This window comes from Empidonax traillii, unplaced genomic scaffold (genome assembly GCF_003031625.1).
Source record: "Empidonax traillii isolate 1590-97213 ecotype Southwest subspecies unplaced genomic scaffold, ASM303162v1 scaffold375:size1330703, whole genome shotgun sequence".
Lineage (NCBI taxonomy): Eukaryota > Metazoa > Chordata > Aves > Passeriformes > Tyrannidae > Empidonax > Empidonax traillii.
Window position 1 is genome coordinate 1,138,731 of NW_020955568.1, and position 11,004 is coordinate 1,149,734.

The window sequence follows — 11,004 nt, forward strand, 5'->3', positions numbered from 1 at the left end:
TCTTAATACACTGACAGCTGAGAGTCACCACTTAGGTTTCCCAACTGATTAAAGGGTAACACAGACACACAGTTGTGACTTATTTGCTTCCTTGGAATACATTCATATATATGTAAAACCTTTTGAAGGTTGCTTGGGGTTTTTTGTTCCACTTTTACATTTTTGAGGCTCATTTTTTTACAGCTCTTACAGAAGAGCTGATGTGACACCAACAGCACAAAGAATGAAAGCTGAATGTCCATGAATGAAAGAGGGAGGAATGACTGGGTTCATGTTTGATATCTGTTCTACCCCGAGCCCCTTCTCTTGTCACGGTAATGACACACATATGCCCCGAGAACCAGAGCCACCACAAGGCCTCCAGGACAGGCTGACATTCAGAGTGCTCCTACGCAGGAAACAAAATGTTCCAACAGGGACAAAACCCCACACCTTCTCAGCACGGCAGCAACAAGCGTCCCCAGGGTTAAGAACAGGACAAGACACTTCAAGTGAAATTCCTGAAAGGATTGTATTGAACGTACTGTGAGGCCGCAATCTGTGCTGCAGGTCAGCATTCCCCAATTACTGCACCATCTGAAGCAATTTTCATCTCCAATTCCACAGTTTAAACACCACTAACTTAAGGAAAAAGTTACTCTCCCAAGCCAAAGAGGACAGCTGGCTCTACGGAAAGAGGAAAAATTGGGACTTGTATTTTCATGCCCCACCAGAGGCAGGACACAGGGCCGTGTGGGGAGGGAGCACAGGGGCCCCACAGGGAGCCATCCCAGCCCTGCAGCACCCCCTGTGCTGCCAGCATGGCCTGACAGCTCTGGTGTGTGCCCACCGAGCCCTCACCCGGCTGGGACCCTGCCCACCACGCAGCAAGTGCTGCCCAAACCCAGACAAAGGACACCCGAGAGCAGGAGCTGTCACCCAGCTCTGCAAAATGGAACACTTGCAAATCCTCCCTGGGGTGTGGAGCAACACCTGCTCCGCCGGCAGGCTGGGCTGGGACGGGGTCACAGCCCCGCTCAGTGCGGCCCTGTCCCCTGCCATGGCCCGCGGGAGGGGCCGGATCTGGCTCACCCAACACAGGTGTGGGGAGCAGGATGGTGACAGCTTCCCCTGAGGGATGGCACAGCTGTCTTGGGGGTCCCACCACGTCAAACAGCCTCGGGAAGGTCCCTCGCTGTGTGCTGGCAGTGCCAGGGGATGCTGCTGACAGCACTCCTGGTGAGAAGAGCTGCTCATGCCCTGCTCAGAGGGCAATCTCTGCCCCTGCTCTGGCAGTGCCACGCTCAGGTTCACTGCCCCTGGGTTCTTCAGGTCGGGGGGTTTGAGCTCACACACTCCCACCCCATCCTGCTACCGCCAACACCGGACCGGGAGCTGTCCCTTCCCTCTAACCAGGAGGCTCATTCCCAAAGGGCTTTCTGGAAAAACAACATTTCAACAAAATCTCCCACTGATGTTACACAAACGATCCCCCCATCCGCTGAATTACACACAGAGCCGATGACACCCTACACTGAGACAGGCCCATGTGCAGGGGCAGCCACACAAACCCCACACAAACACAAACTGGGCACAGAGCAGGGCACTGCCAGCCCCCAGGGACAGCACAGCCCCACTGAGCTGGGCACAGAGCAGGGCACTGCCAGCCCCCAGGGACAGCACAGCCCCACTGAGCTGGGCACAGAGCAGGGCACTGCCAGCCCCACTGAGCTGGGCACAGAGCAGGGCACTGCCAGCCCCCAGAGACAGCACAGCCCCACTGAACTGGGCACAGAGCAGGGCACTGCCAGCCCCCAGAGACAGCACAGCCCCACTGAGCTGGGCACAGAGCAGGGCACTGCCAGCCCCCAGAGACAGCACAGCCCCACTGAACTGGGCACAGAGCAGGGCACTGCCAGCCCCACTGAGCTGGGCACAGAGCAGGGCACTGCCAGCCCCCAGGGACAGCACAGCCCCATCACACCGCAGCCCAGACCAGCCAGCACCTGGGCAAAACCAGAAAATAAATTGCCTTCCTAAAAAGCAANGAGCTCAGTATATACAGACTCCACAAAAGGCAGCGCTGGTTCTTAATACACTGACAGCTGAGAGTCACCACTTAGGTTTCCCAACTGATTAAAGGGTAACACAGACACACAGTTGTGACTTATTTGCTTCCTTGGAATACATTCATATATATGTAAAACCTTTTGAAGGTTGCTTGGGGTTTTTTGTTCCACTTTTACATTTTTGAGGCTCATTTTTTTACAGCTCTTAGAGAAGAGCTGATGTGACACCAACAGCACAAAGAATGAAAGCTGAATGTCCATGAATGAAAGAGGGAGGAATGACTGGGTTCATGTTTGATATCTGTTCTACCCCGAGCCCCTTCTCTTGTCACAGTAATGACACACATATGCCCCGAGAACCAGAGCCACCACAAGGCCTCCAGGACAGGCTGACATTCAGAGTGCTCCTACGCAGGAAACAAAATGTTCCAACAGGGACAAAACCCCACACCTTCTCAGCACGGCAGCAACAAGCGTCCCCAGGGTTAAGAACAGGACAAGACACTTCAAGTGAAATTCCTGAAAGGATTGTGTTGAACGTACTGTGAGGCCGCAATCTGTGCTGCAGGTCAGCATTCCCCAATTACTGCACCATCTGAAGCAATTTTCATCTCCAGTTCCACAGTTTAAACACCACTAACTTAAGGAAAAAGTTACTCTCCCAAGCCAAAGAGGACAGCTGGCTCTACGGAAAGAGGAAAAATTGGGACTTGTATTTTCATGCCCCACCAGAGGCAGGACACAGGGCCGTGTGGGGAGGGAGCACAGGGGCCCCACAGGGAGCCATCCCAGCCCTGCAGCACCCCCTGTGCTGCCAGCATGGCCCGACAGCTCTGGTGTGTGCCCACCAAGCCCTCACCCGGCCGGGACCCTGCCCACCATGCAGCAAGTGCTGCCCAAACCCAGACAAAGGACACCTGAGAGCAGGAGCTGTCACCCAGCTCTGCAAAATGGAACACTTGCAAATCCTCCCTGGGGTGTGGAGCAACACCTGCTCCGCCGGCAGGCTGGGCTGGGACGGGGTCACAGCCCCGCTCAGTGCGGCCCTGTCCCCTGCCATGGCCCGCGGGAGGGGCCAGATCTGGCTCACCCAACACAGGTGTGGGGAGCAGGATGGTGACAGCTTCCCCTGAGGGATGGCACAGCTGTCTTGGGGGTCCCACCACGTCAAACAGCCTCGGGAAGGTCCCTCGCTGTGTGCTGGCAGTGCCGCCGAGGCTCAGGGGATGCTGCTGACAGCACTCCTGGTGAGAAGAGCTGCTCATGCCCTGCTCAGAGGGCAATCTCTGCCCCTGCTCTGGCAGTGCCACGCTCAGGTTCACTGCCCCTGGGTTCTTCAGGTCGGGGGGTTTGAGCTCACACACTCCCACCCCATCCTGCCACCGCCAACACCGGACCGGGAGCTGTCCCTTCCCTCTGACCAGGAGGCTCATTCCCAAAGGGCTTTCTGGAAAAACAACATTTCAACAAAATCTCCCACTGATGTTACACAAACGATCCCCCCATCTGCTGAATTACACACAGAGCCGATGACACCCTACACTGAGACAGGCCCATGTGCAGGGGCAGCCACACAAACCCCACACAAACACAAACTGGGCACAGAGCAGGGCACTGCCAGCCCCCAGGGACAGCACAGCCCCACTGAGCTGGGCACAGAGCAGGGCACTGCCAGCCCCCAGGGACAGCACAGCCCCACTGAACTGGGCACAGAGCAGGGCACTGCCAGCCCCACTGAACTGGGCACAGAGCAGGGCACTGCCAGCCCCCAGGGACAGCACAGCACCATCACACCGCAGCCCAGACCAGCCAGCACCTGGGCAAAACCAGAAAATAAATTGCCTTCCTAAAAAGCAAACGCATTGATCTGTCTGGGTTGATGCCCCAGGTCTGGCCAAGGGCAGGGGATGGGCTGACACCTCCTTTGATTCATCACGTCAGGCACAATACAAAGGTCGGAGTCCAGAACTGGAGAACAAAGTTACCCAAAGCCAATAAGCACAAAAACTTTAAGAAATGCCTGGGGACTGTAAAATGCCTGTTAATAGTCCAGAGGGATTAAAAAAAAAAAAAAAGATAGAAAGGAAACCACCATAAGGGGAAAAGCTGGATGCCAGCAGCAACAACTCCTTCATTTAGAAAGAACGATCTTCCCACTCCTGCGCTTTGTGATCAGGCATGTCATAACTATTTTAATAAGTTTTATAATTGCCATGGTGAATTAGCTCATGGAGCAATAAACCAGCACATCCAATTCACAGTCTCAAACTTTGTGCAGTTCTGAGCACAAACTCCACTCCTGCCACACTGAGATCTCAGCAGAAAACACTCAGCCCCAAACCTGCTCTTTTTCAGACTTCATTGCACCCAGACTCTATTAAAAATGTGGATTACCTGCTTGTTTCCTTGAGAGTTTCTACACGACCTGATTTCCAGTACAAGCACAGGACAGACAATACCTCCTGATCTTCCCAAAACACAGCACACAACAGGAGTCATGAACTACATGCAAGGCTTTTTTTTCTTTTGAGATGCAATAAATAATGCATTCCGACTGCTCAACCAGCATCTGTGAGGTTTCAAGAACGCTTTGGAGCCCAAAATTCCTCGAGTCGCATTCGCTTACACCATTTGGTTTCAAATAGATACGACTCTGCTGTCGCTTCACTTAAAGTGTAACAGGAAACTCAAATTTGACTAAAAGGTTGTATTACATTACTACTGGGTTTATATGCAAACCTTTTTAGGAGTAAGAAGCTAAGGGGAAGGTTTTTTTCCTCTCCCATCTGCGACAGACAGCTGTTCACTGCCTGGAATCTCTGAGAGCAGACACTTAAAGTAGCACCAAGCTGAAGTAAACAATTTAGAAATTTAATTTCTTTAATTGTACTGAAACCATAAAACTATTTGCAATTTATTGCATCATGCCATGTAATAAGCCATGTCACAAGACTAAACACTGGAAGCCACATGTAATTTTTAACTGAATAAAAAAAAAATACTTTTTTCTGAAATATTTTAAAATGTTAAAAAACGATCCAAGAGAATTCTCATGCCTGGACAGCAACGCTGCTTACAGCGAGTCCAGATGTTGAAATACTTAGCACAGGTTAGAACTTGAAGTCATCTTGATCCAATCCAATATGTATATAAAAAATAAGGCAAGATAGAAAAAGACCTATCTACCCACAAAAAGGAGCTGACAGCATTACAGACTTCTGCATTCAATTCACTATGAAAATAACTCCCTGCGCTCTTCTGTTTTTAAACAAAGCTTCGCTTACAAGCTCTAGAATGGCCACCTGGTTCCATACAGAGAACCTCCTTGGTCCTCCCTGTCCTACATTTCAGCCAGCTAAAGGCAGCAGCTCCCAGCCTGGCTGCACAAACACACACACCTCCACACACCCCCAAACCTGCAAGGACATTTTTTAAGCGTATTTTATACAGGTTCATTTTCTATGTAATTTAGACACACTGCAGCAATTCCAATCTATTGGGAAAAAACCCACTGTGACTTTAAAGTCCCGAAGACCTAAATCTAGACTTTACATGCAAATGTTCTGGCTTCTGGGTTTTTTTCTTCAAAAGGAAAAATACCACCACCACCTCTCAGTTTGAACACACTCTCTCCCTCCTAGAGACTCTGCTTTTTCCTCATTTTCCTCTGCAGACACAGCTCTACAGTGGGCATGGAGTTCACCCCTGAAGAGACCCCTTCCACGCCATCACACCCAACGTGCTGTGCAGCCCCCAGAGCACCAGGGGAGGGTCCATGGGGTTCCCCCAGCACACAGCCCGTCCCTGCAGCTCAGCAGCCTCCGAGCTCCCCGTGTGCCAGTCCCCTCTGGGGAAAGGCAAGGACACAGCCTGGGCACACACACACACACTGCTCCTCCAGCCTGGGAGCACCCAGAGTGTGGGGCGAGCTGCTGACACACCAAACCCGTGTTCCCTCAGCCCCAGATAACCTGCACTTATCTCCTGAGCACCCACAGGCCCACGGCGCAAACGCCCACGGAACCTGCTGAGCACTGCCGAGTGCTGCTACTGAAAGCTTTGCACAGGCAGGGTGAGCACCATAAACACAGCATTAACAGCATCCAGCAACAGAGAGAGCTACCTTCGAGGCCTTCAACAGGACAAAGTGTTCATTCTGCCCATTTTGGACAACCTTTAACTGGTTTTGTGCTGGGAAAGGCCGTCCTGCCCAGTCCAGGAGTGCAGCACAGACACGTGTGAGCCTCCTCTGTCCGAGCCTGCCCTGGAACCAGGGCCACAGTGGGTCATCCTTTTCTGGCCAAATACCACAAACAACCCAGTCAAGCACCTGGAGAGGTCCACACTGAGTTAGTCACCGTGTTCCCATAAAAGGTAAAACAACTGGTTAAGTGAGTTTACCACAGAAATGCAGGAGTGCGTGTCACGGGCAGAATGGCTGTTCATGACTTCCTCAATCACAATTCTGTGCTCAAACCATAGAGAACCATGAGCACTGTCTGTCTGTACAAGGGTTGAACTGTAGCAAAACTGTGGGAGTTGCAATTAGAAACACAATCATTCAGTGGTGATGATGAGCCCAGCTTCTAAAATGAAGTTCCATGCACTTATTGTTCTCATTTGCTGGAGATCGCCATGAACAACCTCTTCTGCAACAAGAACATCTAAGAAAAGCTAATTAGAGTGACAAAAACTAAAGCACAAGTTGGGCTGTTAAATTCATTTTCCGTAAGGACTGCATCCCAACTAGGCTTTCATTTAGGACAGAGCAAAAGCCCTACAAGCCCCAAAGGTCTCACTGATTCCCACATTTGTCATTTCATTTGTGAAATCTTCCTCTGCTCCTCTGGGACAGTCCATTTTCCTGCTTTAAATTCGGACTGAACACATTTGATTTCTCCCTCCTGCCCCAGCTCTGGCTGCAGCAGCCCTGGGGGCTGGTCTGTACTGCCAGCTTGGTTGTTGGGATACATTTCTCATATCCCTGAGCTTAAATGTATTTGGCACTGTGTAAAGGAGGAGGAGATGTTAAAATACATCCACTAATTAGTCTTTTACACATCTAGAAAGCTGCAGGTGCACAGGAGGGGGACTTGCTGGTAACCACCCCATTTTACAGCTAGGAAGGGAGAGCAGGAGGAAAACCCACAGGGCATTTCTGGCTCTTATCCCTGTACAAACAAAAATATGGGGAGTCTTTTTTACTCTGAGAAAGCAACAGCTCATTCAGTACACAAAAAACTCTTTCAAGCCATTGCCAGAGTCCTTCAGAACAACAGGTAGGAGTGAATAAAGCCCCAAAGCACAGGAAATCTCAGAATCTCCCCGTTTTCTCCAGTACAGACTCCATTACTACATGAAGTGAGAAAAGCCAGTGTAGGCTCAACATTTTCAACGTACATTTCAGTGTTATAGATTGACATAAAACTTTTCGGGCAGGATCACAGAAGGCAAGTACAGCCAAAAAAACCTGTTTCCCAGAATGGGCTTGGAGTCCAAGTTATTCATCTTCAGCTGCTCTTTGCCCAACAAAATGAACAGTGAAGAATTTGAAAAGGTACATTAAAACTCACATTCCAATTACGCCTGTTCTCTCTCATAAAACACCTATTTGTCAAGAAACAGAATTCCAGAGGAAGGAGGGGAAAACGAAACAAGCAGAAGCGTCACACATCACAGGTGTTAGGAAAGCAAAAGGCTGGCTCTGCTCTGACAATTCCTTTGGGGTGACAGCAGTCACTCACGCTCCGTCTAGAAACCTCACTTCCCACAGAAAATGCTCTTTTTCCATCATAATAAAAGTTCCTCACAGCCCCTTTTTTTTCTAGGTCTCTAAGGCTCAGAGCCAGAGGAAACGGGCAGCAACACCCTTATCTAAAAGGAGTTCCTTCTTTTTTCGTTGTTGCTTAACAGAATATGACTGTCACAAAAAACGTCAACAGGAAAAAAATAACAGTGGAAAGAGTTTGACGCAATGTCAAGAGACGTCTCAAATGTAAAAGCTGAAGAAATGCTGCAGAAGTTAAACGGTTACTTACAGTGATTCACAAAAAATGAACTTTAAAAGGAGACACAGAACTGACAGCAAGACAGTCACAATGTGTCAGGAACTCGCATCACTGGACTTGTAATTGCTACAATATTTCCTACCAAACTACTTCTCCTGCAATAACGCCATAGGCAATCACCATAGGCAGAGAGATTCCATGTGCGTGAACAGGCAGACAAACAGATGGGCTCAGAGATCCACCGCTACTCTAAACAAGCATAAATCACACTTTGGAGGGAGGCACATGCTGGGGGGGAAAGATGGTATTTCCTAGTTGAGCTCCAGCATGTGCTCTCTCCAGAGCCATGTGTGCAATCCCCGCAGCTCCCATCTCCTGAGGCACAGCAGGTACGGCACCCGGGGAGCCGCGGGCTCAGGACACGCCTGCCAGAGGCAGCCGGGCAGGGTCTCGGGGCCTCCCGGGGGTGTCTCCGCCAGCCCCCGGAGCTCCCGCAGTCTCCCCGAGGACACGAACCGGGGACCGGCACATCCCGGGCTGCGGGGGCAGCTCGGCGGGGCAGGGGGCCGCGCACGGCTCGGCCGGGGCGCGTGTGCTCGGAGAGGCGAAAATGGAACCAACCCCCAAACCTCCCCAAAGCCTCCGAGCGACACCGACCCGCGCCAACACCCGTGTCCGTATCGCGCTCCTAACTTTGCCCGGGCGGCCCGGCCGGCGGATCCCCGTCCTGCGGGAGCGGGGCCGTTCCCGGCCCTTCCCGCCGCCGCCCGGGCACGTGTGGGCCCCGCGGCCCGGACCCCCCGCTCCCGCTCCCGCTCCCGCTCCCGCCCGGGCCTCCCCCGCCCACCCGCGCCCGGCGCTGCGGCCCGGCCCGGCCGGGGCTGCCCGGCGAGCCCGGCCCGGCGGAGCGGCCCCCCGCGCTCACCTGCGGCCGGCGGGGCGGTGGCGGGGCCGGGCGGGATCCCCTCGGGCCGGGCGGGATCCCCTCAGACCGAGCGAGCGGCGCCGCGTCCCGCACCCAACTTCTCGGCGCGCGCCCGCCCCGCGCTCCCGCGCACGCGCCGCCCGCCGGGCCGCGCGCGCCGCCGCTGCCACGCAGGCCGGGCGGGGGCCGCGCGGGGGGCGCGCGCGGGGCGGCGCGTGCGCGCTCGGCACCCCCGGAGACCCCCCCGCACCCGGCCCCGCACCTTGAGCGCGGGGGGGACGGGGGGGAAACAGGGGGGGACACGGGAGGGAACAAGGACAGGACACGGGGGCACCGAGACCGGCCCGGCCGCGCTGCGCTCCCCCGCCCCGAGGGCCGGCGCGGTGCCTGCGGGGCTCCCCGCGAGCCGCTCCCGCCGGGGCCGCAGCGCGGGACAGCCGGGGCGTTCCGCAGCCACGGGCCCGGCAGAGGCATCGCCGAGTTCCTGCGGGAACCGGCCTGACCGGGTCCGGCTCCACGTCCATCCAGCGCTCCTCATGGAAAACCCTCCGTCCAAACCGCTGTGCTTTGCAGCTGCCGCGCTGGTAGTCGGGGCAAGCTGAATTTCAGTTTGAAATTCAACAGTTTTTTTTACAAGCGCACACAAACCTGAAAGCGAAGCTGACAGTAAACACAGGCGGAAGGAGCAAGGCTCCCCCGCGGTGCCGGCGGAGGAGGGCGGGCGGTCCCGGTTGGACGAGTGTCACTTCTGTCAAACTTGTGCCAGGATGTTCTCGGGAAACTCCCCGCGCTGGCAAAGCTCGGCGTTACCGCCAGCGACAGCAACGCGCTGTGCCAGCGAAAGCACCTCTGCCCCTGGAACCATTTCCACGATTCTTTGCCAGTTAAAGAGAACACTTTCTAATGCCTTTCTTTTTAATCAATCCCCTAAGCCGGTTGAAGTGCCGCGAGCAATGGAGCCGATCCCAGCAGGGACGGGGAAGGCTGTTCACTGGGATCACTCCAGGCACCCGGGATGGAGCTGCGGTTTCATCCCGTGTGCCCCGTGCCTGGGCCTCTCCGTGTTTCCAAATTCCTCCAGGTGTGCTGCAGCTGTCTGGAGAAGACAGTGGGACGCAGTGACGCCTTTCCCCGCAGCACCGAGGGTTTGTTGAGTGCGTTCCCCGGGAGCAGCGGGAAAGGCCCCGCTCCGCACCCTGTGCCTGTTCAGTTCCCGAACACGCAGCTTCCAGGGAAGTGCTGCAGCATCTGTCTGCACTCACTGCATCACCCACACCCACACCAGAGCTGGGGGGAACCTGCTGCCCGAGACATTTCAGCTCAAACGAGTCACTTTTTCCAGCAGACTCCACTCACGTACTTCAAGCTCCAAAGTCATTCTGTGTTTTGCAGAACCTGAAACATGGCAGGTTTTTACTCAAATGGCTTTTATCCGTCAAAACTCCCCCTTTTAGGAAAACGTTCTTGCGAAAGCAGTGCCGCCTCCGGCATCCAGAGAGACCAGAAACTGCGGGATATTCCGCTGGTTTGGGGAGATCTGAACTGTTCCTTCTGGAAATGTCACTGGCTTTGGGTGTAAAGCTGTTTACACCAAGCTGATAGACATTCAGTGGATTCAGTTTGGGTGGACACACACAGGGGCCCGGGGCTCGAGTTTCTCCCCTTTCAGACGCTGTAAGAGTGGATTCTCTCTCGGATCGCACAGTTCCTCTCTGGGGTGCAGATGCCTGCACAGCTCTGCAGTGCTTCTCACTAGAGACAGAGCAATAGACACAACAGATGGAAACTAAGAGGCCACCTGGTTTTAAAGCAAATCATATCATCAATCTATCAGTACAAAATCTGAAACATGGGAAAGCGCTTAGAGAAACAAAATTAATTCCATTCTTTTTCTCCAAACTCAGTTTTCCCAAGGTCTGTTGATGTGCCATTTGCAAAAATGCATTTCTTTCTCTTAAAATGAGAATGTCAGTGGATTGAGGTAGAAGAATTTAAGTGCTTTACATCAAAACAGCAACCAAAA

At 53.5% G+C, this 11,004-nt stretch overlaps 1 protein-coding gene across 2 annotated transcripts in view; it reads right to left on the bottom strand.

The window, feature by feature from the left end:
• The window catches only part of NEK6 (NIMA related kinase 6), a 44,939-nt gene extending 35,922 nt beyond the window's left edge, over window positions 1–9,017 (bottom strand). Inside the window, exon 1 of one of the 2 annotated variants that reach the window (XM_027892939.1) lies at window positions 8,982–9,017. The gene's annotated coding sequence lies outside the window, so the exon portion shown is untranslated. The remainder of the gene's footprint in view (window positions 1–8,981) is intronic. The other variant, XM_027892938.1, reaches the window with a different exon arrangement.
• Window positions 9,018–11,004: the final 1,987 nt, after the last annotated feature.